At 48.4% G+C, this 24945-nt stretch overlaps 1 pseudogene; it reads left to right on the forward strand.

Annotated features, from left to right (window-relative positions):
* The window catches only part of LOC133359736 (E3 ubiquitin/ISG15 ligase TRIM25-like), a 55514-nt pseudogene that overhangs the window by 7050 nt on the left and 23519 nt on the right, over positions 1-24945 (forward strand).

Raw genomic sequence — 24945 nt, forward strand, 5'->3', positions numbered from 1 at the left:
AACTTAACAAAGATAATTAACCAACAAACAATAACATTTTTATTATTATTACGACCTTCCTAAAAACTAAAGAGTACGAATTCCAGAAAGCTTAAGTGGAAACATAGTTACGCTTAACCTCAGGACATTAAAATATAACTCAGAATAAAACACCAATCTCTGGAGAACTAAACTTGGCGAAGCCCCAAAATAATAATGTGACGAGGATCATTACGAATATTCATTAAACATAGACGAATGATAACCCCGATACTAAGACCAAAGGAACTCATAAAATATAATTCAAGAATAAATGTAACACACAGGACCACATAAATGTATTGCAAACATCTCATCAGCCACCTTTGTCTTCCAGCGGGGTCTGACCTCAGAATGACCCACGCAGGGCAAGCAAGAAGGGAGCAAAAAGGTCACAGTGGGGAATCGGTGCCTGACATTCCAAAGATATCTGTTTTTTTTAATTCTGTTTGTTTTCTCTCGCAAGAGACGCGGAGAGAGAAGAGGGAGTCACGTTTTGAGTTAGGCACAGGCACACAGCGAACGAGCAGTCTGGGTTGAGTCGTGCTCAGTCTCGCAACTCGGATTGCAACGCGGTGTTGCGACGGGGCTCGCAAGAAAGCGGAGGCGCGTCGTGCCTCGAGGAGAGATGGAACGACGAGACATCGTTAAAGTGACAGTCTGAGAGCAGTCTGTCTGAGTCGCGCTCAGTCTCGCAACTCGGCTTGCGACGCGGTGTTGCGACGGGGCTCGCAAGAGAGTGGAGGCGCGTCGTGCCTCGAGGAGAGATGGAACGACGAGACATCGTTAAAGTGACAGTCTGAGAGCAGTCTGGGTTGAGTCGCGCTCAGTCTCGCAACTCGGCTTGCGACGCAGCGTTGCGACGGGGGCTCGCAAGAGAGCTGGGGCGGTTGTGCCTCGAGAAGTGATGGAACGAGGAGGAGTCGTTCGAGTCGCAGAAGTCTGAGTTCAACCTGGGTCGGGGCTGGGTTTCAGCCGTGCTCCGGCTGGCGGAGCGCCGTGAGGAAACGAAACACCGATGCCGATAGCTGGTGTCGCTTCTCGCAGAACAAAGTTAAGTGCGAGTGAAGCTGGCAGCTGCACGAACAAGGGAAGCACGGAGCAGAGAGAGTGACGAGTGACGACAAGCAATCAACCTGTAAAAGGGCGGAGATCGCCAAGCGTCGACCAAGCGTGCAAAGCAGAGAGTGCGAAGCAGTGGAGAAAGCCTGATCAAACGGCTGGGAGGAAGAGGACAGCGCCATCGAATGCGCCGTGTGTTTGAGGGCAAACCGACCAACGACCAGTGTGAACAGACAGGACGTCACCGGGCGTCACTGAGCGTCGTGCCAACTCGTCATCCAGCAGTGGAGAGAGAGAGAGAGCGCAAGAGCAGCATGACTCGGACGTCACCGGGCGTCACCGAGCGTCGTGCCAACTCGTCATCTAGCAGTAGAGGGAGAGAGAGCGCAAGAGCAGCACGATTCGGACGTCAACGGGCGTCACCGAGCGTCGTGCCATCTCGTCATCCAGCAGTGGAGAGAGAGAGAGCGCACAAGCAGAGACACGCAAGAGAGACGGAACGAGCAGGGGCTCGCGGCGGCCACGCCCAACCCAGAGAAAACTTCTGGCCGCTGTTTGTATCCTCCTACACCACACAAGCTAACGACACAATTAATATTACGAGGGGACAACGCACACACAGCACGCACACGAATAAGACTTTTAAAAAAATTGTCTTTGCGTTTCAAAAAGGGTTGCCATTTCGAGGTGGTGCGTTCAATATCAACTAATCGTGCAAAGCAGTTGCTGCCGTCGAGTTACATGAATAAGGAATGTTTTAGTCATTAATTTTCGTTAACTGCATAATTTCGCCAATGAAGAAGTATTTTTAGTCATTCATTTTCGTTAATTGCATAATCGAGTTACATGAATTTATTGACGTATACCTGCTTTCGCATAAGAGAGTGTCATGTGCTTGTTAAGAATTAAAATTGCTTAACACCAACTGTTCGAATGCTTCTATCCAAGTCCATGCAAAACTGTCTTATTCTTGATAACTGTATCCTGTGATGAGATCTGAACCTGGAGACCTAAAAATAACAAACACACTAAGATAATCAGCAAATGTTTAATCGATGATAATCGTGTTATCCTGATTGATATAACCCTGGATAAACGAAACCAAGCCTAATTATCATAACTGCACACAGTAACATAACCGCAAGCATCTGCATAAATTACTCCGATTATCTCCGCGATTATCATAATTTATGCATATAATTACACACATTAACATAATTTATGCATATTAATAAACACTATCATAATTAATGCGATTTGCGCATTTTTCGGAAAATTATAAATTTTTATTATTTTTTATCAAAATTTCATAATTCCAACACATACAACAGACGGCGAGCAGCTTCAGCTGCCCGCAGTGCCGAGTGACCTTCCCTGTGCGACCCAAGCTGAGAAGGAACGTGGCCCTCGCAAACCTGGCAGAGCAGCTCAGAGTTGGAGACGGGATGGCCACGGCCGTTGTGTGTTACCACTGTGGTGATGGCCAAACTCCTGCAGTGAAGACCTGCCTGAGATGTGAGATGTCCTTCTGTGCGAGGCACTTGAGGCCTCAAGTAGAGAATCCCAGACTAAGTGACCCCGTCCTGGCGGCTCCCATTGCGAACCTGGAGGAGCGACGGTGCCGGCAGCACAGACAGGAGCTCATTCTTTACTGTGAACAGGATGAGAGCCCGGTCTGCACAGTCTGCACTGTTGTATGTGTCGGGTTATGAAATTTTGATGAAAATAATAAAAATTAATAATTTTCCGAAAAATGCGCAATTCGCATTAATTATGATAGTGTGTGTATTAATACGCATAAATTATGATAATGCGTGTGATTATATGCATAAATTATGATAATCGTAGTAATTTATGCGGAGGCTTGCGATTATGTTAATGTGTGCAGTTATGATAATTTGCTTAGTTTCGTTTATCCAGAGTTATCAATCAGGATAACACGATTATCATAGATTCATTTACCGATTATCCTAGTGTGTGTTATAATATTTTAGGTCTCCATTTTCATATCTCATCACAGGATACAGTTGTCAAGAATAAGACAGTTTTGCATGGACTTGGAAGGAACACTCGATATGCTTCTGTGATAACAATTTTATTCTAACAAGCACGTGACATTCTATCATGCAGGTCAAACATGCGTCAATAATTCATGGGCAAGATTATGCAATTAACTAATATGAACGACAAAAACTTATGCAGTTGCGAAATTATGCAATTATGCAATATGAATAACGAAAACTCTTATGCATTTATGTAACTCGACGGCAGCAACTGCTTTGCACGATCAGTTGATATTGAACGCACCACCTCGAAATGGCAACCCTTTTTGAAACGAAAAGACAGTTTTTCTTTTAAAGTCTTATTCGTGTGCGTGCTGTGTGTGCGTTGTCCCCTCGTAATATTAATTGTGTCGTTAGCTTGTGTGGTGTGGGAGGATACGAACAGCTCCTGCTGCTCCCTCGCTCGGCGTGTCGCTCGGCTTTTGCTCTCTCTCTCTCTCTCCACTGCTGGATTGAGCGGCGTTGGCACGATGTTCCTTGAAGAAACTTGCTTGCTTGGCGCTTGATGGTTCCGGGGGCTTGGTGCTGCTCGTGCGCGCTCTCTTTCTACTGCTAGATGACGAGTTGGCACGATGCTGTCCTTGAAGATGCTCGGTCGCTCGTGTCGCTCGGTGTCGCTCGGTGGCACAACGTGTCGCTCGTTGTCGCTCGATGGCGCGCGGTGGCGCACGGTGGCGCACGGCGGCGCACGGTGGCGCAAGGTGGCGCACGGTGGCGCAAGGTTGTTGCTCGTTGGCGCTCGTTCAGCGATCTCCGCCTTTCCTGCGGGTTGTTCGCTGGTCGTCACTCTGACGAGGAGCGATGCTTCGTTCGTGGCAGGGTGGACGTTGGCGTCTTTGTTGGCTTCACTCGCAACTCTGCGACTCAGGGTAGCGATTCTTCTCAGGTGGTGCAGACCTCGGCTTGTAGCTACGCGTCGCTACTCCGCAAACCTCGTCATTCTGAATGACAGGAGCTTCTTCGTTGGCGGCGACGAGGAGAGATGGAGCCACAGCCCTGGAGATCTGTGATGGGGGCCAGAGCCCTTGTCGATCTGTGTTGTATGGATTTTCCTTCGGTTTATATCGGAAACTTCCACTCGGCTTCCCGAGTTGTTCAAAGGCTGTGTCATAAAACCCTCCTGTGGGCTAACCATCTGCGTCCGTGTGTGTGTCCGTCCGTGTGTTTCGCGTGCGTGTTTGTCCGTGTGTTTCGCGTGCGTGTTTGTCCGTGTGTTTATTAGCTTTGAAGACACAGCTGTGTGTGTCGTTCTGGAAGAAAGGGGGTGGGGGTGGGGGCCTCGTGTCGGCTGCTTCAGAAGTTATCCATTAGCCAGACCGATGATTCGCGTTGAGTTAAAAAAAAACATTCGAATCCATGTTTTGTTACTGAATAATATTTGTCGCGAAAACCTACGCGTTAAGCGAGCTTAACTATTCACTCCCTTGCTCTGGGATCACATCCTTTGTCTCACACAGCTTAAGTTGGTTTGGTTTGGAAGTTGAAATGCGACTTATTTGCTGCTTGGTTATGCCGAAACCGTGTTCACGATGTTTCATCGTGACCCGATCTCCCATGGAAATATCATTTCCTGGCTTGTGCAATTTTTGCTGTCCGTGTTGTGGGAAGAAAAAGGCGGTTGTTTCCACGGTGGGAGCACCCGGCGTATGCTTATTTATTCGAAGGCGTGTGTTAATTTCCTTTGAGCCCTTGCCCCAACTTTTATGGGTGTCATCTCCTGGCTTGGTGCCTGTGTGTCGTGATCCTCTCGGAAAGACAAAGGCGGCCGTGTTTCTCGCTTCCCATGGGTGTTGTGTTTGGTTAATTTTGAGAGCCTTCTCCGCCCTTGATTTCTCTTCTACTTTAATTCCGTACTTATTATTTGACTTCTTGTGATTATTTGATCTGATATCCCGGCTAGGAATTTGTTTTGGAGCGAAATAGATGCCATAATTATTCTTTGATGCTTCGGCCCGGTCGTGTAGATATTCTTTAAAGGTAAATAATGTCAGTACTTAATTAACAATGATGGGTCGCGATTCTGGTGCAATTTTTGTCTGGTTTTCAATTGGAGTGAGGATGGATACTGTTTGCTTAATCTTTATGGTTAAGTTGGTAACTTGTGTATTTAACATGGTTCAAAGACCCATCTGTGCTTTTTGTCGTTGATGCTGTTTCTTTGTTAAGAATATAATTATCTCTTCCTCCGTGTCTCCTGGTTCTGTGGGGTTTTTTTTTCAAAAGGGCGTCCTGCTGACCCCCCCCTTGTTCCTCTTGTGTGAAATTCGGGGAGTTTATGACCTTGATTACCCTCTTTCATGCCGTCTTTCCTTTGAATTGAGGTATGCGCGCATCTGTGGAAGTGTGGGGGCCTCTGTGGAAGTGTGGGGGCGTGTTCGTTCCCACGTGGCCGCGTCTATTAAAAAAACGATATTATCTATGTTGGCAGAATAATTCTTAAAAAAAAAATAATATTAAAAAAATAAAAAGGGGGTACATACACAACAGTCCGCCCGTTTGAAAATTATCAGGGGTCGATTTGGCCACTGGCGAATTTTCAAACAAAGTAATGCCCCCTTTTTATGTCATGAATCCCATCAGCCGCCCTTACTCTCGGCGGTTATTTCTTACGACGCGCGTGCACGTATTACCATCTTAACCTGGTTACATCTGAAATAAGCAAAGAAAATAAACAACACGTTAACATCGATATTGCGTTACATCGGTTCTCATACATCATAACTCCGGCGAATATTCATTTTTGTTTTTGTTAAATCCTGGTTACATTTGAATTAAGCAAAGAAAATAACAACACGTTAACATCGATATTGCGTTACATCGGTTCTCATCCCTCATAACTACGGCGAATATTCATTTTTGTTTTTGTTAAATCCTGGTTACATTTGAATTAAGCAAAGAAAATAACAACACGTTAACATCGATATTGCGTTACATCGGTTCTCATACATCATAACTCTGACGAACATTCATTTTTGTTTTGTTAAATCCTGGGAAACGCTAGGTAGCGGTTTCGAACGCATTTATGCGTTACCTTCCTCATGTTGCCTGGTTTACCACTTATCACTTTGATAATTTGATCACGGTTTTCGGGTTCGTTTTTGTAGTTTCCTCTCTCACTCTCTCGCGTCGTGGGAGTGTGTGGTGAAAAATTGTGCTGCACGTAACCAGAATTCGCGCACACGACCCACTTTGACACTTGGTTCCTGGCATTCGCTCTCTCTGCGATTACATGCACATTTGCCGAGTCAGTGTGTCGACTTAATTCTGTGCCTCGTAATGTTGCCCTCTTTGTTTTTACGAGTGTGTTAGATTCCAACACCATTCCTGATATGTCATGAACATTCGTCTCCATTTTAGCACTCCGATCCACATACATTTTGGTTTCCCTTGGATATTTTCCATTCAAAGGCTCACGCCTGCGCTCCTCAGGGCGTGTCTCTGTGTTCTCTCTTTGTCTCTGCTGTCTGCTATCCACCGTCCGATCACACTTCAATTCAGCCCTGTCACTTGCAGCCTGCTCAGGGTTTAACACCTCGGCGGGTGGGGCGCGTGTTGGCCGCTCGCTCGCACTCACTGTGGATGGTTCATCACGTATTTGGACCGCATTCTGTGTTATTCCTCTATTCCCTCTTGGTATAGCCGGTGGAGGAATTGGTCGGAATTGGATCGATTGTGTTTGACCTCCCATCCTGCGATTCTCCTGAATGTTCGCATCCATACCTCCGCGGTCTGTGTAACACCTTCCCGCTAGGTGGTTATCTTGCCATCTCTGTGCGTAATTTGAACCTTGCGTGTGTCGTGGGATGGGGTGTTGATATGGTTCTTTTCTGAACCTCTCTCTCCTGCGATTCTCCTGAATGTTCGGCTTTGTGCCGCTCTCATTCTCGTGCCAACCTCTCTCTGGGTTATTTTGCCATGTGTGCGTGCGTTTCTGCTCCGTCCTGCATGGTGGGACTGCTCGGTGATTTTTATTCCTCTCTGAGAGGCTGGGTTCCTCATCCCTCTCCCTGTGTTCTGGATCCGAATTATGATTCTTAGCTCTGTATAACCATGCCATGTACGCCTTGCTCTCTATGCGGCGTAAGGATGCGGTTTCTGGATTCAAAACCATTCTCACCCTTTCTGTAATCTCTGGGCTCAAGGATTCAAAAAACATAATTTTGAACATTTTATCTCCTTCGTGGTATTGATTCACATCGCCTGCGTAATACGCTCTTTTAAATTGGACGAGGTAGTCACGTGGATCTTGGTCCATGCCCTGGGTCATCGATTTTACAGCATAAAACCCCTCAGTGAGTGTCGAATATTCTCCAAACTTCCGAATCACTGCCAGGCTCAGTTGTTTAAAATCATTTCTAACCTTGTGTGGTAGTGACTTTACCCATGGAATGGATTCTTTATGTAAGGTCCGTTTCAACAAACTCGCTTTTTCATCCCGTCTCCTCAGCCCTCTAATCATTGCCTCCTCTTCTACGGTTGCGATATGTGTGTGGATATCCATAGTCTTATTGTGGGGGTCAAAATCGGGAATTCTGACTAGAGCCTTGTCCATCAATTTAAGGGTTTTACTGGTGAATAGGTATTCCGAAAGTTGATCGCCGACAGCGTCATCATCAAACAAGTTATCATCAGGCAATCTGTCACTTTGGTCTGTGCTGTGTCGGGCGTGTTGCCATTTCCCTTCAGTTTTTGCCTCTGCCCTTAGTGGAGCATGTCCTGTCGACTTTACTTTAACATTTTTCCTCCCTCTCTCGAATTGTGAGGGTTTCCCTTTGTCAAGGATTTTTTGTTCGATATCCATAATTTTTGTGCGATCAATCCCTGGACTCTGTCCACGTACCCAAGAGTGTGATTTAATGTTACTTCCATATTTATTCTGTGGATTAACGTCTGTGAGTTTCGCTGGTGTCGCGAGCACTGAGTTCTCCTCCCTCTCGAGGGTGTGAGGACATTTCTCCTCGTTTATTAGAGGCGATTTCTCTCCCGTTTCCTTTCCAAAATTTTCCTCATTCCACAATCCCTGTCTGTATGCCTGTGTGGGAAGGCATGAGTCCTGTCCTGCCTTCTCTGCAGTTTTTGCATCGTGTTCGCCTTTGTTACATCTTATCCAGTCACTTAGTTTCCCTCGAGGTGTGTTCGTGTCATCGATATAGCTCCCTTCCCATATGTCTCTCTGACTGTACTGTTTTGTAACAGATTGGTCGGTACGTTTTAATACGAGTTCCCAGTATCCTGTAACCCATTCAAAAATTATTCTTAATCCCAGCATCTCAAGGTGTGGCGAAAGTTACTTTGACATTCCCTTTCAGAGTGCATATAAAACAATTATCTCACAGAGTGTAGTCAATTCGACTCGAGCTATCTGTTATTTTCCGATTCCGAGTGCGTACCTCTAACACCATTTATCACAGGATGCAATTGGTTTGATACGATATTATCTTGATTCCACTGTCTCTGTTTTAACCTGCTATTCTGGGTTTTAACCTAAGAGGGCGTTTTTTTGTTTTCCGCCCGTTCACAATTACCATGCAATGTTCGATCCTGATATTCTGGTTAACACGAAGTGATTCATTCCATCATCCATGCAAAACACTGTCTGCGAGAGATCCCGGACGACGCCACCCATTATGTTGTATGTGTCGGGTTATGAAATTTTGATGAAAATAATAAAAATTAATAATTTTCCGAAAAATGCGCAATTCGCATTAATTATGATAGTGTGTGTATTAATACGCATAAATTATGATAATGCGTGTGATTATATGCATAAATTATGATAATCGTAGTAATTTATGCGGAGGCTTGCGATTATGTTAATGTGTGCAGTTATGATAATTTGCTTAGTTTCGTTTATCCAGAGTTATCAATCAGGATAACACGATTATCATAGATTCATTTACCGATTATCCTAGTGTGTGTTATAATATTTTAGGTCTCCATTTTCATATCTCATCACAGGATACAGTTGTCAAGAATAAGACAGTTTTGCATGGACTTGGAAGGAACACTCGATATGCTTCTGTGATAACAATTTTATTCTAACAAGCACGTGACATTCTATCATGCAGGTCAAACATGCGTCAATAATTCATGGGCAAGATTATGCAATTAACTAATATGAACGACAAAAACTTATGCAGTTGCGAAATTATGCAATTATGCAATATGAATAACGAAAACTCTTATGCATTTATGTAACTCGACGGCAGCAACTGCTTTGCACGATCAGTTGATATTGAACGCACCACCTCGAAATGGCAACCCTTTTTGAAACGAAAAGACAGTTTTTCTTTTAAAGTCTTATTCGTGTGCGTGCTGTGTGTGCGTTGTCCCCTCGTAATATTAATTGTGTCGTTAGCTTGTGTGGTGTGGGAGGATACGAACAGCTCCTGCTGCTCCCTCGCTCGGCGTGTCGCTCGGCTTTTGCTCTCTCTCTCTCTCTCCACTGCTGGATTGAGCGGCGTTGGCACGATGTTCCTTGAAGAAACTTGCTTGCTTGGCGCTTGATGGTTCCGGGGGCTTGGTGCTGCTCGTGCGCTCTCTCTTTCTACTGCTAGATGACGAGTTGGCACGATGCTGTCCTTGAAGATGCTCGGTCGCTCGTGTCGCTCGGTGTCGCTCGGTGGCGCAAGGTGTCGCTCGTTGTCGCTCGATGGCGCGCGGTGGCGCACGGTGGCGCACGGCGGCGCACGGTGGCGCAAGGTGGCGCACGGTGGTGCTCGTTCAGCGATCTCCGCCTTTCCTGCGGGTTGTTCGCTGGTCGTCACTCTGACGAGGAGCGATGCTTCGATCGTGGCAGGGTGGACGTTGGCGTCTTTGTTGGCTTCACTCGCAACTCTGCGACTCAGGGTAGCGATTCTTCTCAGGTGGTGCAGACCTCGGCTTGTAGCTACGCGTCGCTACTCCGCAAACCTCGTCATTCTGAATGACAGGAGCTTCTTCGTTGGCGGCGACGAGGAGAGATGGAGCCACAGCCCTGGAGATCTGTGATGGGGGCCAGAGCCCCTGTCGATCTGTGTTGTATGGATTTTCCTTCGGTTTATATCGGAAACTTCCACTCGGCTTCCCGAGTTGTTCAAAGGCTGTGTCATAAAACCCTCCTGTGGGCTGAACCATCTGCGTCCGTGTGTGTGTCCGTCCGTGTGTTTCGCGTGCGTGTTTGTCCGTGTGTTTCGCGTGCGTGTTTGTCCGTGTGTTTATTAGCTTTGAAGACACAGCTGTGTGTGTCGTTCTGGAAGAAAGGGGGTGGGGGTGGGGGCCTCGTGTCGGCTGCTTCAGAAGTTATCCATTAGCCAGACCGATGATTCGCGTTGAGTTAAAAAAAAAACATTCAAATCCATGTTTTGTTACTGAATAATATTTGTCGCGAAAACCTACGCGTTAAGCGAGCTTAACTATTCACTCCCTTGCTCTGGGATCACATCCTTTGTCTCACACAGCTTAAGTTGGTTTGGTTTGGAAGTTGAAATGCGACTTATTTGCTGCTTGGTTATGCCGAAACCGTGTTCACGATGTTTCATCGTGACCCGATCTCCCATGGAAATGTCATTTCCTGGCTTGTGCAATTTTTGCTGTCCGTGTTGTGGGAAGACAAAGGCGGTTGTTTCCACGGTGGGAGCACCCGGCGTTTGCTTATTTATTCGAAGGCGTGTGTTAATTTCCTTTGAGCCCTTGCCCCAACTTTTATGGGTGTCATCTCCTGGCTTGGTGCCTGTGTGTCGTGATCCTCTCGGAAAGACAAAGGCGGCCGTGTTGCTCGCTTCCCATGGGTGTTGTGTTTGGTTAATTTTGAGAGCCTTCTCCGCCCTTGATTTCTCTTCTACTTTAATTCCGTACTTATTATTTGACTTCTTGTGATTATTTGATCTGATATCCCGGCTAGGAATTTGTTTTGGAGCGAAATAGATGCCATAATTATTCTTTGATGCTTCGGCCCGGTCGTGTAGATATTCTTTTAAGGTAAATAATGTCAGTACTTAATTAACAATGATGGGTCGCGATTCTGGTGCAATTTTTGTCTGGTTTTCAATTGGAGTGAGGATGGATACTGTTTGCTTAATCTTTATGGTTAAGTTGGTAACTTGTGTATTTAACATGGTTCAAAGACCCATCTGTGCTTTTTGTCGTTGATGCTGTTTCTTTGTTAAGAATATAATTATCTCTTCCTCCGTGTCTCCTGGTTCTGTGGGGTTTTTTTTTCAAAAGGGCGTCCTGCTGACCCCCCCCTTGTTCCTCTTGTGTGAAATTCGGGGAGTTTATGACCTTGATTACCCTCTTTCATGCCGTCTTTCCTTTGAATTGAGGTATGCGCGCATCTGTGGAAGTGTGGGGGCCTCTGTGGAAGTGTGGGGGCGTGTTCGTTCCCACGTGGCCGCGTCTATTAAAAAAAACGATATTATCTATGTTGGCAGAATAATTCTTAAAAAAAAAATAATATTAAAAAAATAAAAAGGGGGTACATACACAACAGCACCATCACTGGGGAACATAGAGGGCATGAGGTCATTCCAGTGGAAAATGCACAACGGACAAATCAGGTGAGATATTAATCACTGCTGTAATCCAATATCCCTCAGTGTGACTACAGCATTCTGTGTACGTGTGTTGTTCAGATAGAAAGTCTGTATTTTATCATTTAGATTTGAATATTATTAGGTAACTCATATTGTGCCAGCATTGTGATAGTAAACCAAATCACTTTGGGCAACGCGGATTGAAAAACTGGCACACGATAGACAGCAAAGACACGAAGGATGGCAATGTTGATTTTAATGGATAGCAAAGTAGGGTGTTCCATGTTTTAGTTAGAAGACCAAGCACTTTGTGACATGGCTGGCACAGATGTAAAATACACTTCACGTGATATATCTCGGCCTCACTGTGCGCTGCGTTGCACCGCTAGTCGAGTAGATAACCATGTGTTCAATAAACCCTCGGAGCCAGGATGACCGTCCAACTCCGATCGTCATTTATTGATTGTAACAGGTAAAACTGGTGAGAAAACACAGATACAGCATCTGTTATAATTCGGAAACACCCACACAATGAACACCACAGCATCAGAACATTGTCTCAGATAACAATAGATCCTGGAAGGACCAGGCCCCCACATTACCCCTGAACAACTAGACAAAGGCACAAGCTGGTGCGTTGCATACAGGAACATAGTGTATTCATCCCACTGCACCCCAAATGTACAGCATTACACTTAACACTAAACTGTGGATGAGATACTTCGTCATCACTCTCAGGATCGCAACGTAGGCATAAGTCTGACTCGACCTACTGAATCACAAGTAACATCCACAATAAGGAAAGTCACAGGCTTCATTACTAACTAGGCCTCGTATTTACTACAACAACTTAACGGCACCATAAAGGCATTTACATTGCTATAACGGTCATTCCAACATTACAACAGCATTTCCAATATTATAGGAATATAAACAACTTACAGATAATGCTTCTTAAGCTCCCACAATGGACAAGTGCGGCTGTGGTCTCACTGAGATGCGATGCGTGCCGCCATCTTGACTTATCTGTGTAATGGCTGACGCCCGCGTGGTACAGTGAAAATTTAACATCGTCACTTCCTGGTCACATGACCAACATTAGCATAAAAAAACAGAAACTTCCTGTTAACGTACGCTCCCCATCTGCCGTGAGGCAAGACACTCCCCGTCTGGTATCTAGGAGATACCACCATTTATTTCCTATCTCATAAACAAGTGTATAACAACTTCAACGGGTCGACTTATTTGTCCATATCTTTGCGAGAGAGAAGTAGTACTATCTCGACTATGGGCCTGATGAAAGTTTTTGCGACTCCTTGCTTCGCAATCATAACCTCGACCTTTCAAACTTTTCCATCGGCACTTGGAATCGACTTGAGGATGCGGCCCATTGGCCACTCATTCCGTTTGGCTTGGTTGTCCTTCAGTAGGACGAGGTCGCCTTCTTGGATGTCTGGTCTATTAGACTGCCACTTGTTGCGCACTTGGAGTGTCGTAAGGTAATCGTTTTTCCAGCGACGCCAGAACGTGTTCGCGAAGCTCTGCACTTGTCTCCATTGACGTCTGTAGAGGTCTGCAGTGCTGGCCTCCTCGGTAGGTGCTGTGAGCACATCTGTCTTCTGGGTAAGAAGTGTAGCAGCAGTCAAGATGAATGGTGACTCCGGGTCGGTTGAGACGGGGATCCGGGGTCTTGAGTTAATTATGGCTGAGACCTCGGCCATGAGAGTGGTCAAGACCTCGTGAGAGAGCCATGTGGACCCGACATCACATAGCATGGAGTCGAGAATGCGTCGAGCAATCCCGATCATGCGTTCCCAGGCTCCACCCATGTGCGAAGAGTGGGGAGGATTGAATATCCATGTGCAGCCTTGGTCACTAAGGTATTTCCTGACAGAATAATCTTCGACATTCTCCGTATTGATCTTAAGCTCTTTACATGCTCCTATGAAATTGGTTCCACAATCAGAACGGAGTTGCTTGGCTGGCCCTCTGATGGCGAAGAACCTCCGGAATGCATTTATAAAGCTCGAAGAGTCCATGGACTCGATGACTTCGATGTGCACTACTCGTGTACTCATACAGGTAAACAGCACTGCCCAACGTTTGCTGTTCGCGAGCCCTCCTCTGGTGCGGCGGGAGATGACCGTCCACGGTCCAAACACGTCGATCCCTACAGAGGTGAAGGGAGGTTCCACACTGAGTCGATCGGCTGGGAGGTCAGCCATTTTCTGTTCTTCCTGTTCTCCACGTAGCTTGCGACACCGAATACACTTGTGGATTGTTCTGGCGATGCACCTCTTTGCTCCAACGATCCACAGCCCTGCAGATCGGATTGCTCCTTCTGTGAAGTGCCGACCTTGGTGCTTGACCTTCTCGTGGTAGTGGCGCACGAGTAAGATTGCGATGTGGCTCTGGCTTGGGATTATGAAGGGGTTTCGTTCATTCTCATCTAATTTTGCATTCCCTAGCCGACCACCGATCCTGAGCAAGTCGTCTTTGTCCTTCCCGGGGTTTAGCTTCCTGAGGGTGCTGACCCTAGGAAGGTCTTCTCCCTTGTTGATGGCCTTGATCTCACTTGCATAAGCTGCCTGTTGCACACAGCGGAAGATTGATTTCCTTGCTCTGGAAAGCTCGTCTTCAGTGCGTGGCACTGTGCAGTGATGCCATCCATTGCAGCTACCAGTGGTGCCTCTCATCGGGCGATGGAAGCAGTCTGCGATATGCGTTAAATGTGCTATCACTCGCACGAGCGTCGTCCATTTCGAGAAATGTTCAAAATGGTGTGGACTCAGTGGACTTCTTGGTCGCACATTTGTTACGAAAGTTGTCACTAGAGGACGAATCTCCTTGTCGGACTCGGGCTCTAAGAGTCCAAAGGTCTCCTTGGTAGTACATGGGCCAACGTCACGTCGTAACAGGAACGCTGGACCCGTCAGCCAGATGGTTTGATTCAGCAGAGATGCAGGGACGGACCTAGTTGCGAGATCTGCTGGATTCTGGTCAGTTGGAACGTAATTCCATTGCTCCGGCTGTGTCGATCTCCTGATGCGCTCCACCCGGTTGCTGATGTAGGTGTAGAACCTTCTGGTTTGGTTGTTTATGTAGCCTAGTACGACCTTACTGTCCGTGTAGAACTTGACCGCGTCCAGTTTGACGTCAAATTCGTCTAAGATCAGTTCCGCCACCTCTGTAGCAAGAATGGCTCCACACAGCTCGAGCCTTGAGATGGTATGGTCGGGTTGTGGGCCCTTGCCGTGGAACTCCTTCCAGGATTCCCACTCGGATGACAGCTCCGCGTCTAGGAACGAAGAGGCTACGGCCGCAGCAACCACCACCACGACCACCAGCAGAGCGACGAGCAGCGGCTTCACCTTAGTTTTCTTCCCGTCAGTCAGGACTGGCTTGGAGAAACGTGGAGGAACAAACTCCAGCGAAGACGGTGGATGTACAAGCGAAGTCGTGGTGGTTTCTTCGTAAGTCTGCACGGTACAGCCTTGACTTCTCTCGCCGAGTTTCTCTTTCAGCGTGAAGTGGTTGGGGCACGGTTTGAAGAGCGACGTGCGTCCATTCGTGAGCACACTCATTCTGAATGTGCTAATGTGGTCTGGTTTGTGTATTCCCTTCAGACAAACGTCACCTACGAAGACCCATCCTAGGTCGAGTCTCTGGGCATAGGGAGCGTCGTGAGGTCCATTGCGTTGGTCGCGAACCTTGTGGACTCTCAGCATGTCCCTGCCGAGCAGAAGTAAAATCTGTGCCACGTGATCCAATGGCGGGATGAACTCTGCTATGGGTTTCAGGTGTGGGTGGTGACGTGCAACTTCGGGCGTGGGAATCTCACTCCTGTCGTCCGGTATCTCGTTGTACTCTGTCACCGTAGGAAGGGCTAGCTTCATGGCGCTATCTATGGTTTCCACCATGAGGCAGCTCGCTCTTCTTCCCGCTGTCTCCATCAGTCCTGAGCATGTTCTGAGCGTGTATGGAAAGGGATTCCCACCTACACTTAGCTGATCAAAGAACTCTGACCTTGCCAAAGACCTGTTGCTCTGGTCGTCCATTATGGCGGACATTCTTACTGCCCTTTCAGGATGTCCTTTGGGATAGACTCGGACGAGGCATATCTTTGAGCAAGATCTTCCTTTGAAGCCTTCTCCACAGACTTCTGTGCATTTGGTTGTGATTGACGAAGTGAGTGCGGCAGTCTCGCCTTGCTCCCCGCCTGCTCTGCTTCGGGATCGGAAGCCTTAGTGCTACTGGGTTTCGAGTAAAATGTGTGCAGAACAGTTGCGTGTTTGTCGCTGCCACATTCCTCGCACTTGATATCTGCCTTGCAATTCCTTGCAAGGTGGTTAGTAGAAGCACAGCATTTGAAGCACACTCCAAATTCTTTCAGCATGTTCTTCCGCTCTTCCAATGGCTTCCTCCTGAACTCACGGCATTTCTGGAGGGAGTGAGGTTTATCATGCAATGGGCATTGCTTCTCTGGATCCTCTATCTTTTTTTTGTGGTGGTTGCCTGGACGGAGTTTGCGAATGTCGCAGGAGAGACCTCAGTCTTGTGTACGGAAATTGGCACTCTCGCTGTTCCTCGTTTCGCAGTTGTCCTTTTCATTTTTGGGAGATCTGGACTGGAAATCCCCGTGGTGCCAAACATGAAACTCGGGTCATTTCTAGTCTTAGCCAGGTTGCGGATAAACTTTGAGAAAAAAAGAGAATGGGGGGAATGCAACCTGATGCTCTGACTTGTATCTTGAACCTGCTGTTCTCCATTTTTCCTGCACATCAAATGGCAATTTCTCTACGATGGGGTTCACGCCATGGTAGGTATTCAAGAAAATGAGACCTGGTAAGTAGGGATCAGCCTGGGCTGATTCAAGCTCCATCAAAAGATCTCCAAGCTCCCGTAACCTTTTATTGTCTCGACCAGAGATTTTTGGAAAGTTCTGCAACTTCTTGAAGAGAGCCTTCTCAATGGTTTCTGGGCTACTATAGCACTCCTCGAGCCTCTCCCACACCGCATGCAGGCTTGAGGCAGGGTCGTCAATGTTTGCTGACCGGATCCTCTTTGCGTACTCTGCAGACTCATTTCCTAACCATTTCACTAAGAGGTCGAGTTCTTCACTTGCAGAGATGTCTACATTTCGGATTGCATTCCTGAAGGTAGATCTCCAGGCTCGATCGTTCTCAGAGTAGTCATCAAACTTAACGAGTCCTGTGTTGATTAGTTCGCGGTGAGCCAGGTACCTAGCAAAGTCTCCTAGTCCTGCAGATCCAGGGTGTGTCCATACTGGCGCTTGTGAGGCGGCATTATTGGCTGTATTGCCTAGCATGCCGTCATTTGCAATGGCGTTGGACTGTGGGCCCAAAGGGTTTCGATCACCTTGGTTGGATCCCCTTATGTGACTGTCTGGAATGTGGGTCTGACTTGGTGCATCCACGTCAGACCCCACGTGCGCGACGCTGAGTTGGCGACTAACTGCCAGAGCAGGATATGCATTTCCACCATTCCTGTAGACAGCATTCATGTTCATTCGGAGTGGAGATGGCAATGCCTGAACGTCCACCCTTTGTTCAGTATGGTTTGGTGGAGGAGCATTGATGCATTGTTCAGACCAGTCAAAATATTTTTTCTGGTGAGTTGATCACGGTCCTTGACAGGTGTCTGAGTGCCAAACTCACTCCAATTCTCTTCCTTATCCAGGTTGGCTGCTGCCTCGAGCACCTCTGCCTGGGCCATTGCAGCAGCTGCTTCCCTTTTGAGTTGTAGGGTGCCTAACTTAGCATCTAGCTCAATTTTCTTCCATGTGGCAGTAGCCTCTAATATACTCTCTTGCTCTCGTGCGGCAGCAGTTGCTATGCTTGCTTCTTCTTGTATACGAGCCCTTTCAATTAGCATGGCTTCCTCTTCGGCCATGTAGGCAATACGGGCGTTTGCTGCTTCTGCTGCGGCGCGTGCCTGAGCTGCTGCCATACCAGTAGATGATATATGTGAGTGTGTTGAGGCTTTAGATTTTGTGGTGGACCTGGATGAGACAGAGTGCTGAGATCGTGTCTCTCTTAAGCCCTCCACACGGTCCATTGCATATTGTATCACTGCCTGCACATTATCATCGAGCAGTTCAAGGAAGTGCTCTTGTCTGCGCACTCCCTCAATGCCCTCATCTGTTTTCACCTTCATCAGGAGGGAGATGTATCTATTTGCCAGGAGCTTGTAGCTTGAGCTGCTCACATTTATTCGCTGGATGGCCCGCTGAATTGAGGCCACTGTGTCTGAGGCATTTGAAGCTTCAGATAAATCTGCTTCAACCCAGTTCCATGCCCGTTGTATCCTGGCATCCAGGTCCTGTTTCTCAGCCTCATAGCTTTCCAAGGCCCGTTGCGTCAACCTGACCTCCCTCTGGGGCCTTGAACTCCCTTGGTCCTCTTGAGGCAGGATGGGAGGTCCTGGATTGCTTAAATCATCTTCTTCAACATCTCTCCCTGCTGAACTGTGGCTGTCCATGCTGCGATGCTTGCAACACGATTTTAATGTAGACACGTTGCAGAGTTCCTTGCTTGCTGTAGGCTGACTGCTTGAGAGCTGGTTGCTTGCTGCAGGCTGACTGCTTGAGAGCTGGGTTGCTTGCTGCAGGCTGACTGCTTGAGAGCTGGTTGCTTGCTGCAGGCTGACTGCTTGAGAGCTCTTTTCTTGCTGCAGGCTGACTGCTTGAGAGCTGGCTGCAGGGCTGGTTGGAAGCTTCAAGAAGACTATCTTTTTACTTGGCTGCAGAGAGCTGGCTGCAGCACGGGTTGGGAGCTTCAGGAAGAATATATTTTTACTATCTCGGCCTCGCTGTGCGCTGCGTTGCACCGCTAGTCGAGTAGATAACCATGTGTTCAATAAACCCTCGGAGCCAGGATGACCGTCCAACTCCGATCGTCATTTATTGATTGTAACAGGTAAAACTGGTGAGAAAACACAGATACAGCATCTGTTATAATTCGGAAACACCCACACAATGAACACCACAGCATCAGAACATTGTCTCAGATAGCAATAGATCCTGGAAGGACAAGGCCCCCACATTACCCCTGAACAACTAGACAAAGGCACAAGCTGGTGCGTTGCTTACAGGAACATAGTGTATTCATCCCACTGCACCCCAAATGTACAGCATTACACTTAATACTAAACTGTGGATGAGATACTTCGTCATCACTCTCAGGATCGCAACATAGGCATAAGTCTGACTCGACCTACTAAATCACAAGTAACATCCACAATAAGGAAAGTCACAGGCTTCGTTACTAACTAGGCCTCGTATTTACTACAACAACTTAACGGCACCATAAAGGCATTTACATTGCTATAACGGTCATTCCAAAATTACAACAGCATTTCCAATATTATAGGAATATAAACAACTTACAGATAATGCTACTTAAGCTCCCACAATGGACAAGTGCGGCTGTGGTCTCACTGAGATGCGATGCGTGCCGCCATCTTGACTTATCTGTGTAATGGCTGACGCCCGCGTGGTACAGTGGAAATCTAACATCGTCACTTCCTGGTCACGTGACCAACATTAGCATAAAAAAACAGGAACTTCCTGTTAACGTACGCTCCCCATCTGCCGTGAGGCAAGACATGATAAGATTCGTACTTTTGAGTAGCAATGATGGGTGGAGAGAAATGTGGACTACCGCGAGATACTTCAAATGTGAGACGGTTCAAAAGTGCACTGTCCATGAACTTTAAAGAGGCAAATCAGAAGCCATTCCGTTGGTAGAGACAGGCCGTCAGGCAGAGTTTTTTGTCCATATAGAAGATTTAGATTTGATTATGTTGCAATGTTTGGTGTCTAAAATGCCACCATGCCTCTAACATAGACGATGTGTATTTGCATTCCGCGACAGAACAGTGGATTGTGATTGAGCGCTGCCACGGTGCAGCTTGGCTAACTACCAGAGCGTTTAGCCTGCCACGCTTTTATTGGCAGGTGAAATGGGGCAACAGAGTGCGGGTCTAAGGGCACACAGCCAGCAGACTGTGTGGGACTTGGCGTGGGCAGAGTTTCACGTTCACAGTGCTTAATCCTTCCAGTGTCAGGCCCTGCAATCAAATGGGGAGAGCTTAAGTCAAATATCCCAATGAAGGATATTCAAGTCAATCATCATCATCATGACTATGGATGTGGTTGTTGTTTCTGTTGTCGTTGTTGCTGCTGGTAATATTCCTCTTATCGTTATAGTGTTAATATGATAGTTTTAATATTGATATTATTACTCTTTGGTTATTTTGGTAAAGTCACGTACAAAGAAAATAAATTAAGTAATAGAATACGACGTTTCGATTGCAACACAAGCAGTCATCATCAGGTCGCTAAATTTGTGAGAGAGACAAACACAGACACGGGGACACACAGACACACAAGCAGAAATAGGAAACAGACACGGGGACACACAGACACACAAGCAGAAAGAGACAACACTTGTGTGTCTGTGTGTCCCCGTGTCTATGTTTGTCTCTCTCTCAAATTTAGCGACCTGATGACGACTGATTGTGTTGCAATCGAAACGTCGTATTCTATTACTTAATTTATTTTCTTTGTACGTGACTTTACCGAAAGAACCAGATAATAATTCCTGCAGTCACGAAAGCTTCAAATAAAGATTGACATTATTGTGTTTGCTGCTACTGACAATGTTACTCTGCGTATTCAATTATGGCTGTCGCCTGATGAGGCTGGTTGTAATTAGTAGTGAAGCAAAACGTCACGGTACTCGAGTTGTAAATGTTATGGGTTTACTTTCCAACACACCGGTGGTGCTGAACTAGTCACTAATTGTAAATGTTGTTGGTTTACTTTCCAACACACCGGTGGTGCTGAACTAGTAACGTATTGGCACGTTTTATTTACGTGACAAACCTTCCTCATTAACTGAGTCGGGTGGTGGCGGGTTTAACCACGCATTTGAATTTACACGCTCTAACCCAAATAAACTATTTTATGAATAGTATTGGTCGCCAAAGCCTACTTGTTAAACTTAATCTGCATATATTTACTTTTAGAAATAGTCTTAAAATTACTAGTATCACATATGAAGTACCGGTGAGGACGCTTGACACCGAGGTTGAGGCACACGTGTATTTATTTTACAAGTCGTCACGACAGGACAGCACTAGAGGGGGTATCGGCCCCCTGACCCGTATAACTGGGGATACACCACTAGCTATCCCTGACCTACCCCGAGTCCTCCACTAACGGGCTAGGGGAGGCTGTCTGGCCCGACACTGGCGAGTCGGGCTACGGTACCCGGAATCCCAGAGTGCTGACTCTGGTTCACGGGACCACGCCGCTGGCTCGGTCCTGCGCGGCCCTGACAAGGGCGGCGTCTCAGGGGAGTCCAGGGCTCTAGCTACCCGGGTCTTCAATCTTCCCTCCTTCGTTCTAATACTGAGCCCCGAGCTCTCTCTGTCATCCCCTTTTATACCCCCTCCAGGATCACAACCCCGGGCAGCCCTACCCCCAGGCTGCCCGATGCGGACGTCGTTGCGGGCACCCCCCCCCCCCGTTTACTCCCGGAGCTCCGCCCACTGTGTTTGTTCGCCGTTTGATCTTATGTACAAACAGCCCCTCCATAACAGCCCTACATCACCCCCCCCTGCATAGCTCGCAGCCGTCCCGGCTGCAACAATTTCAATAAAGGTACCTTTACCCCTTGACCCTCGTGTGTGCCTCATTTTTTCAACAGAACGCGAATTGAACTACAACAATAACCATACCCCTGAATGGAGTATAAACCGACGCGCCCCCCCCCCCCCCGAATAAATACGAAATCCGTAAAAGCAAAGTATATACATTCGCCAGGAACCCCCAGCGTACACACAACACACACACAACACACACACAACACCCACAACACACACACAACACACACACACACAACAACAACGTGCCAGGAGCACCCCACCAACGCAGCGCACAGTAACCATAACACGTGAAAATATATATATATATTTTTTCTGTGCATTACAAGAGTCTGCGCATCCTTGCGCGCGTCCTTTGCCGCAGGCCCGTCACATGGGCCAACCCCAGGTGGCGGGCCATCCGGTGGCAGCTGTCCCTTTAGAGGTGAGTCCGCGATTGAAGTGGCGAGACTCTCGGCATCCCCTGTGTGGGTTGTTGGGCGCGAGCCCGTCATTCCTGATGTACCTGGGGGCGGAACAACCGGCAAGACGTCAGGCGAGAGCAACAGAGACGGACCCTCCGAGTCGGTCGACCCCCCACATGTTTGGCCCTGCGTGTGTGGAGTGGGGCCTCGCACCGCAACGAAGGGTTTCAGCCTAGAGGGGTGAACGAACCACCGGCGCTTCCCCCACTTGATACGAACGCACTGAGGTCGCAAAACCTCGACCACCTCGACGGGGCCCCGCCACGGCCGCACCAGCTTCGAGGAGGTCGCGAGTGGTACCTGGGGACAGTGCAGCTATGCCCTGTCCCCTGGCTTCCACTGCACCACGTGCGCGCGTGCCAGTCTGAGGCGCTCATTCGCCTTTTGACGCCTGTCGGAATTTAACATGGCAGCATCCCGTGCCTCCGTCAGTTTTTCAAGGTTAAATTTAACGTGTTCGTCCAATTTCGTCTTTCCCAGCGGCGCGGGGATCTGCAGCTGTGCCCGAACAGGTGGGTCATGTTCGCGGCCATACATGAGAAAGAAGGGTGAAAATCCCGTCACAGCATGGGGGGCCAATCTATATGCTGCCAGGACCCCTTGAATTTGCAAGTCCCAATTGGTCTGTGACTCCGAAACCTGGTGCGACAACATAGACGTGATGGTGCGATGCAGACGCTCGACCATCCCGTCAGTTTGCGGGTGATATGAAGAGGTACGAATTTTCTTCGTTCCCAGGAGATCACAGACCTGTTTGAGGAGTTTCCCGGAAAATTTTTTACCCTGGTCGGTCAGCAGCCGCTCCGGAGCACCTTTGTCCATGACGTAGCCTTGGACAAAGGCGTCCACGATGGCTGCTGCCGACTGATTGGCCAGGGGCCAGGCCATAGGCCAGCGCGTAAAGTACTCAACCCCTGTTAACAAATATCTATTTCTCCTAGGGGTGGCGGGAAATGGGCCCAGGATATCCAGCGCTACAAGTTCGTTCACCCTGGAGACTGTGATGGACTGCAACGGCGGGTTCGACTCCCGTGCTGGTGGTTTGCGCTGCGCACACCGAGGGCATGCTGACAACAGATCCGTGACATCCCGTGTCATGCCCGGCCAAAAAAAGTCAAGCTGGAGCAAGGCGAGGGTCTTTTGGGTACCCAGGTGGAGGAGGCGCTCATGAGCAGCCCACACCACCTTACCCCGTAACCCAGAAGGGACCACCAGCCGGTGACGGTGGGATTTTCCGTCCCAATGCATAAGCAACCCCGCGTGCATTTCCCATGCGTCGGCATCACCCGTCCCACGCCCCCTCTCCCCGGCGCGACGACGCAACGCGAGGAGGGAGGTATCCTCCATCTGGAGGCGCCCCCATTCATTAACGGGCAACCCAAGCAGGGAATCTCTTCCCTGTTCCGCGATATCATCGGGGAGAAATGTTTCATCATCGGCGGCGGCCGCCAGGACTGGAACCGGCACGTCCCCTGCTGGCCTGCAACGCCCCGACCCCAGGAGGCATGCACATTCGGAGGCGGTTGGCATGCGCGACAGAGCGTCCGCGTTGGTGTGGCGAACGCCCTTACGGTAGGTGGTTTCGAAATCGAAATCCTGGAGGACCTCCAACCATCGGGACAATTGTCCCGATGGCTGTTGAACCTTCAGGGCGTACTGCAGTGCCGCATGATCTGTACGGACGGTGAAATGCTGACCGTACAGATATGGGCGATACTGTTGGATGAAATAGACAATTGCCAACAGTTTCCTACGGGTGACACAATATCTTTGCTCCGCTGGAGACAACACCCGACTGCCGTACGCAACCACCCGTTCCACGCCGTCAACCACCTGGGAAAGCACGCCTCCAATACCCGTGTTGCTCGCGTCGGTGTCGAGCAAAAACGGCCTCGAAAAATCTGGGTAAACCAAGGGAGGAGCTTTCACCAGGGCGTCCCGAAGGGAGCAGAAAGCAGCTTCCTCATCCCGACCCCAGTGGAACCGAACCCCTTTAGATGTTAAAGCGTGTAGGGGTTTGGCAATCGTCGCAAAATTTGCGACGAAGCGTCGGTAATATGACGCGAAGCCAATAAAACTCCTCACCTCTCCCACCGAGGTGGGAGTCGTCCAGGAGCTGACACACTGCGTTTTGGCGGGATCGGTAGCGATACCTGAGCGCCCCACGATGTGCCCCAAATAACGCACCGACTCGCGAAACAAATGGCATTTTTGGGGCTTAAATTTCAAATTAGCAGCCCGCATCTTTTGGAAAACCGCCCGCAACCTCTGGAGATGTTCGTCAAAAGTTTTTCCAAAGACAATAACGTCATCCAAATAAATCAGGCACGACTCCCATTGCAATCCAGCCAAAACCAATTCCATCAATCGCTGGAAAGTTGCCGGCGCTGAGTGTAAGCCCATCGGCAACCGGTTGAATTGGAACAGGCCGTGCGGTGTACGGAAAGCAGTTTTAGGCTTTGAATCATCGTCCAGAGGAAGCTGCCAGAATACCCAAAGTAAATCTAGTGTGGAGAAGAATCGCGCTCCCGCCAAGGCGTCCAGCGATTCGTCCATCCGTGGGAGCGGGTATGCGTCGGCCACCGAAATTTTATTAAGGCGCCGAAAATCCACGCAAAACCGCAACGAGCCGTCCTGCTTTTTAACCAGGACAATCGGCGCTCCCCAAGGGCTGGTGGAGGGAGAAATGATGTCGGCGGCTAACATGTCATCGACAGCCGATTTGACATGGTCCTTTTCGGCGGGACTCAACCGAAATGGATTTTGGCGAATTGGCGCGCTGTCACCCGTGTCAATATGGTGACGCAGCAGGTGAGTAAAACCCAAATCGTATTTATTCCGACTGAAAACGTCGGAAAATTCCTTCAGTAGCGATCTAAGCTGTTGGCGCTCTGAATTGGACAGGTCCGTCGATCCCGCACAAAGCGCGTCGAGCCACCCTTCATCGCTGTCCGAATGCGGGTGCGTCCGGGAAACAGTGCCAACGTGGTTCGCGACAGGTTCCTCGCAGGGCACCGGCGTCGCGTGAGCGAGCACCGTCCCTTGAGGAACCACTACTGTCTGCGACCCCACATTGAGGACCGCGATGAAAGGGTCCCCTTGTTGTGTATGTACCCCCTTTTTATTTTTTTTTAT

The sequence above is a fragment of the Lethenteron reissneri genome, chromosome 65 (genome assembly GCF_015708825.2).
Source record: "Lethenteron reissneri isolate LAM-NWPU_2019-01 chromosome 65, ASM1570882v1, whole genome shotgun sequence".
Classification (NCBI taxonomy): Eukaryota; Metazoa; Chordata; class Hyperoartia; order Petromyzontiformes; family Petromyzontidae; genus Lethenteron; species Lethenteron reissneri.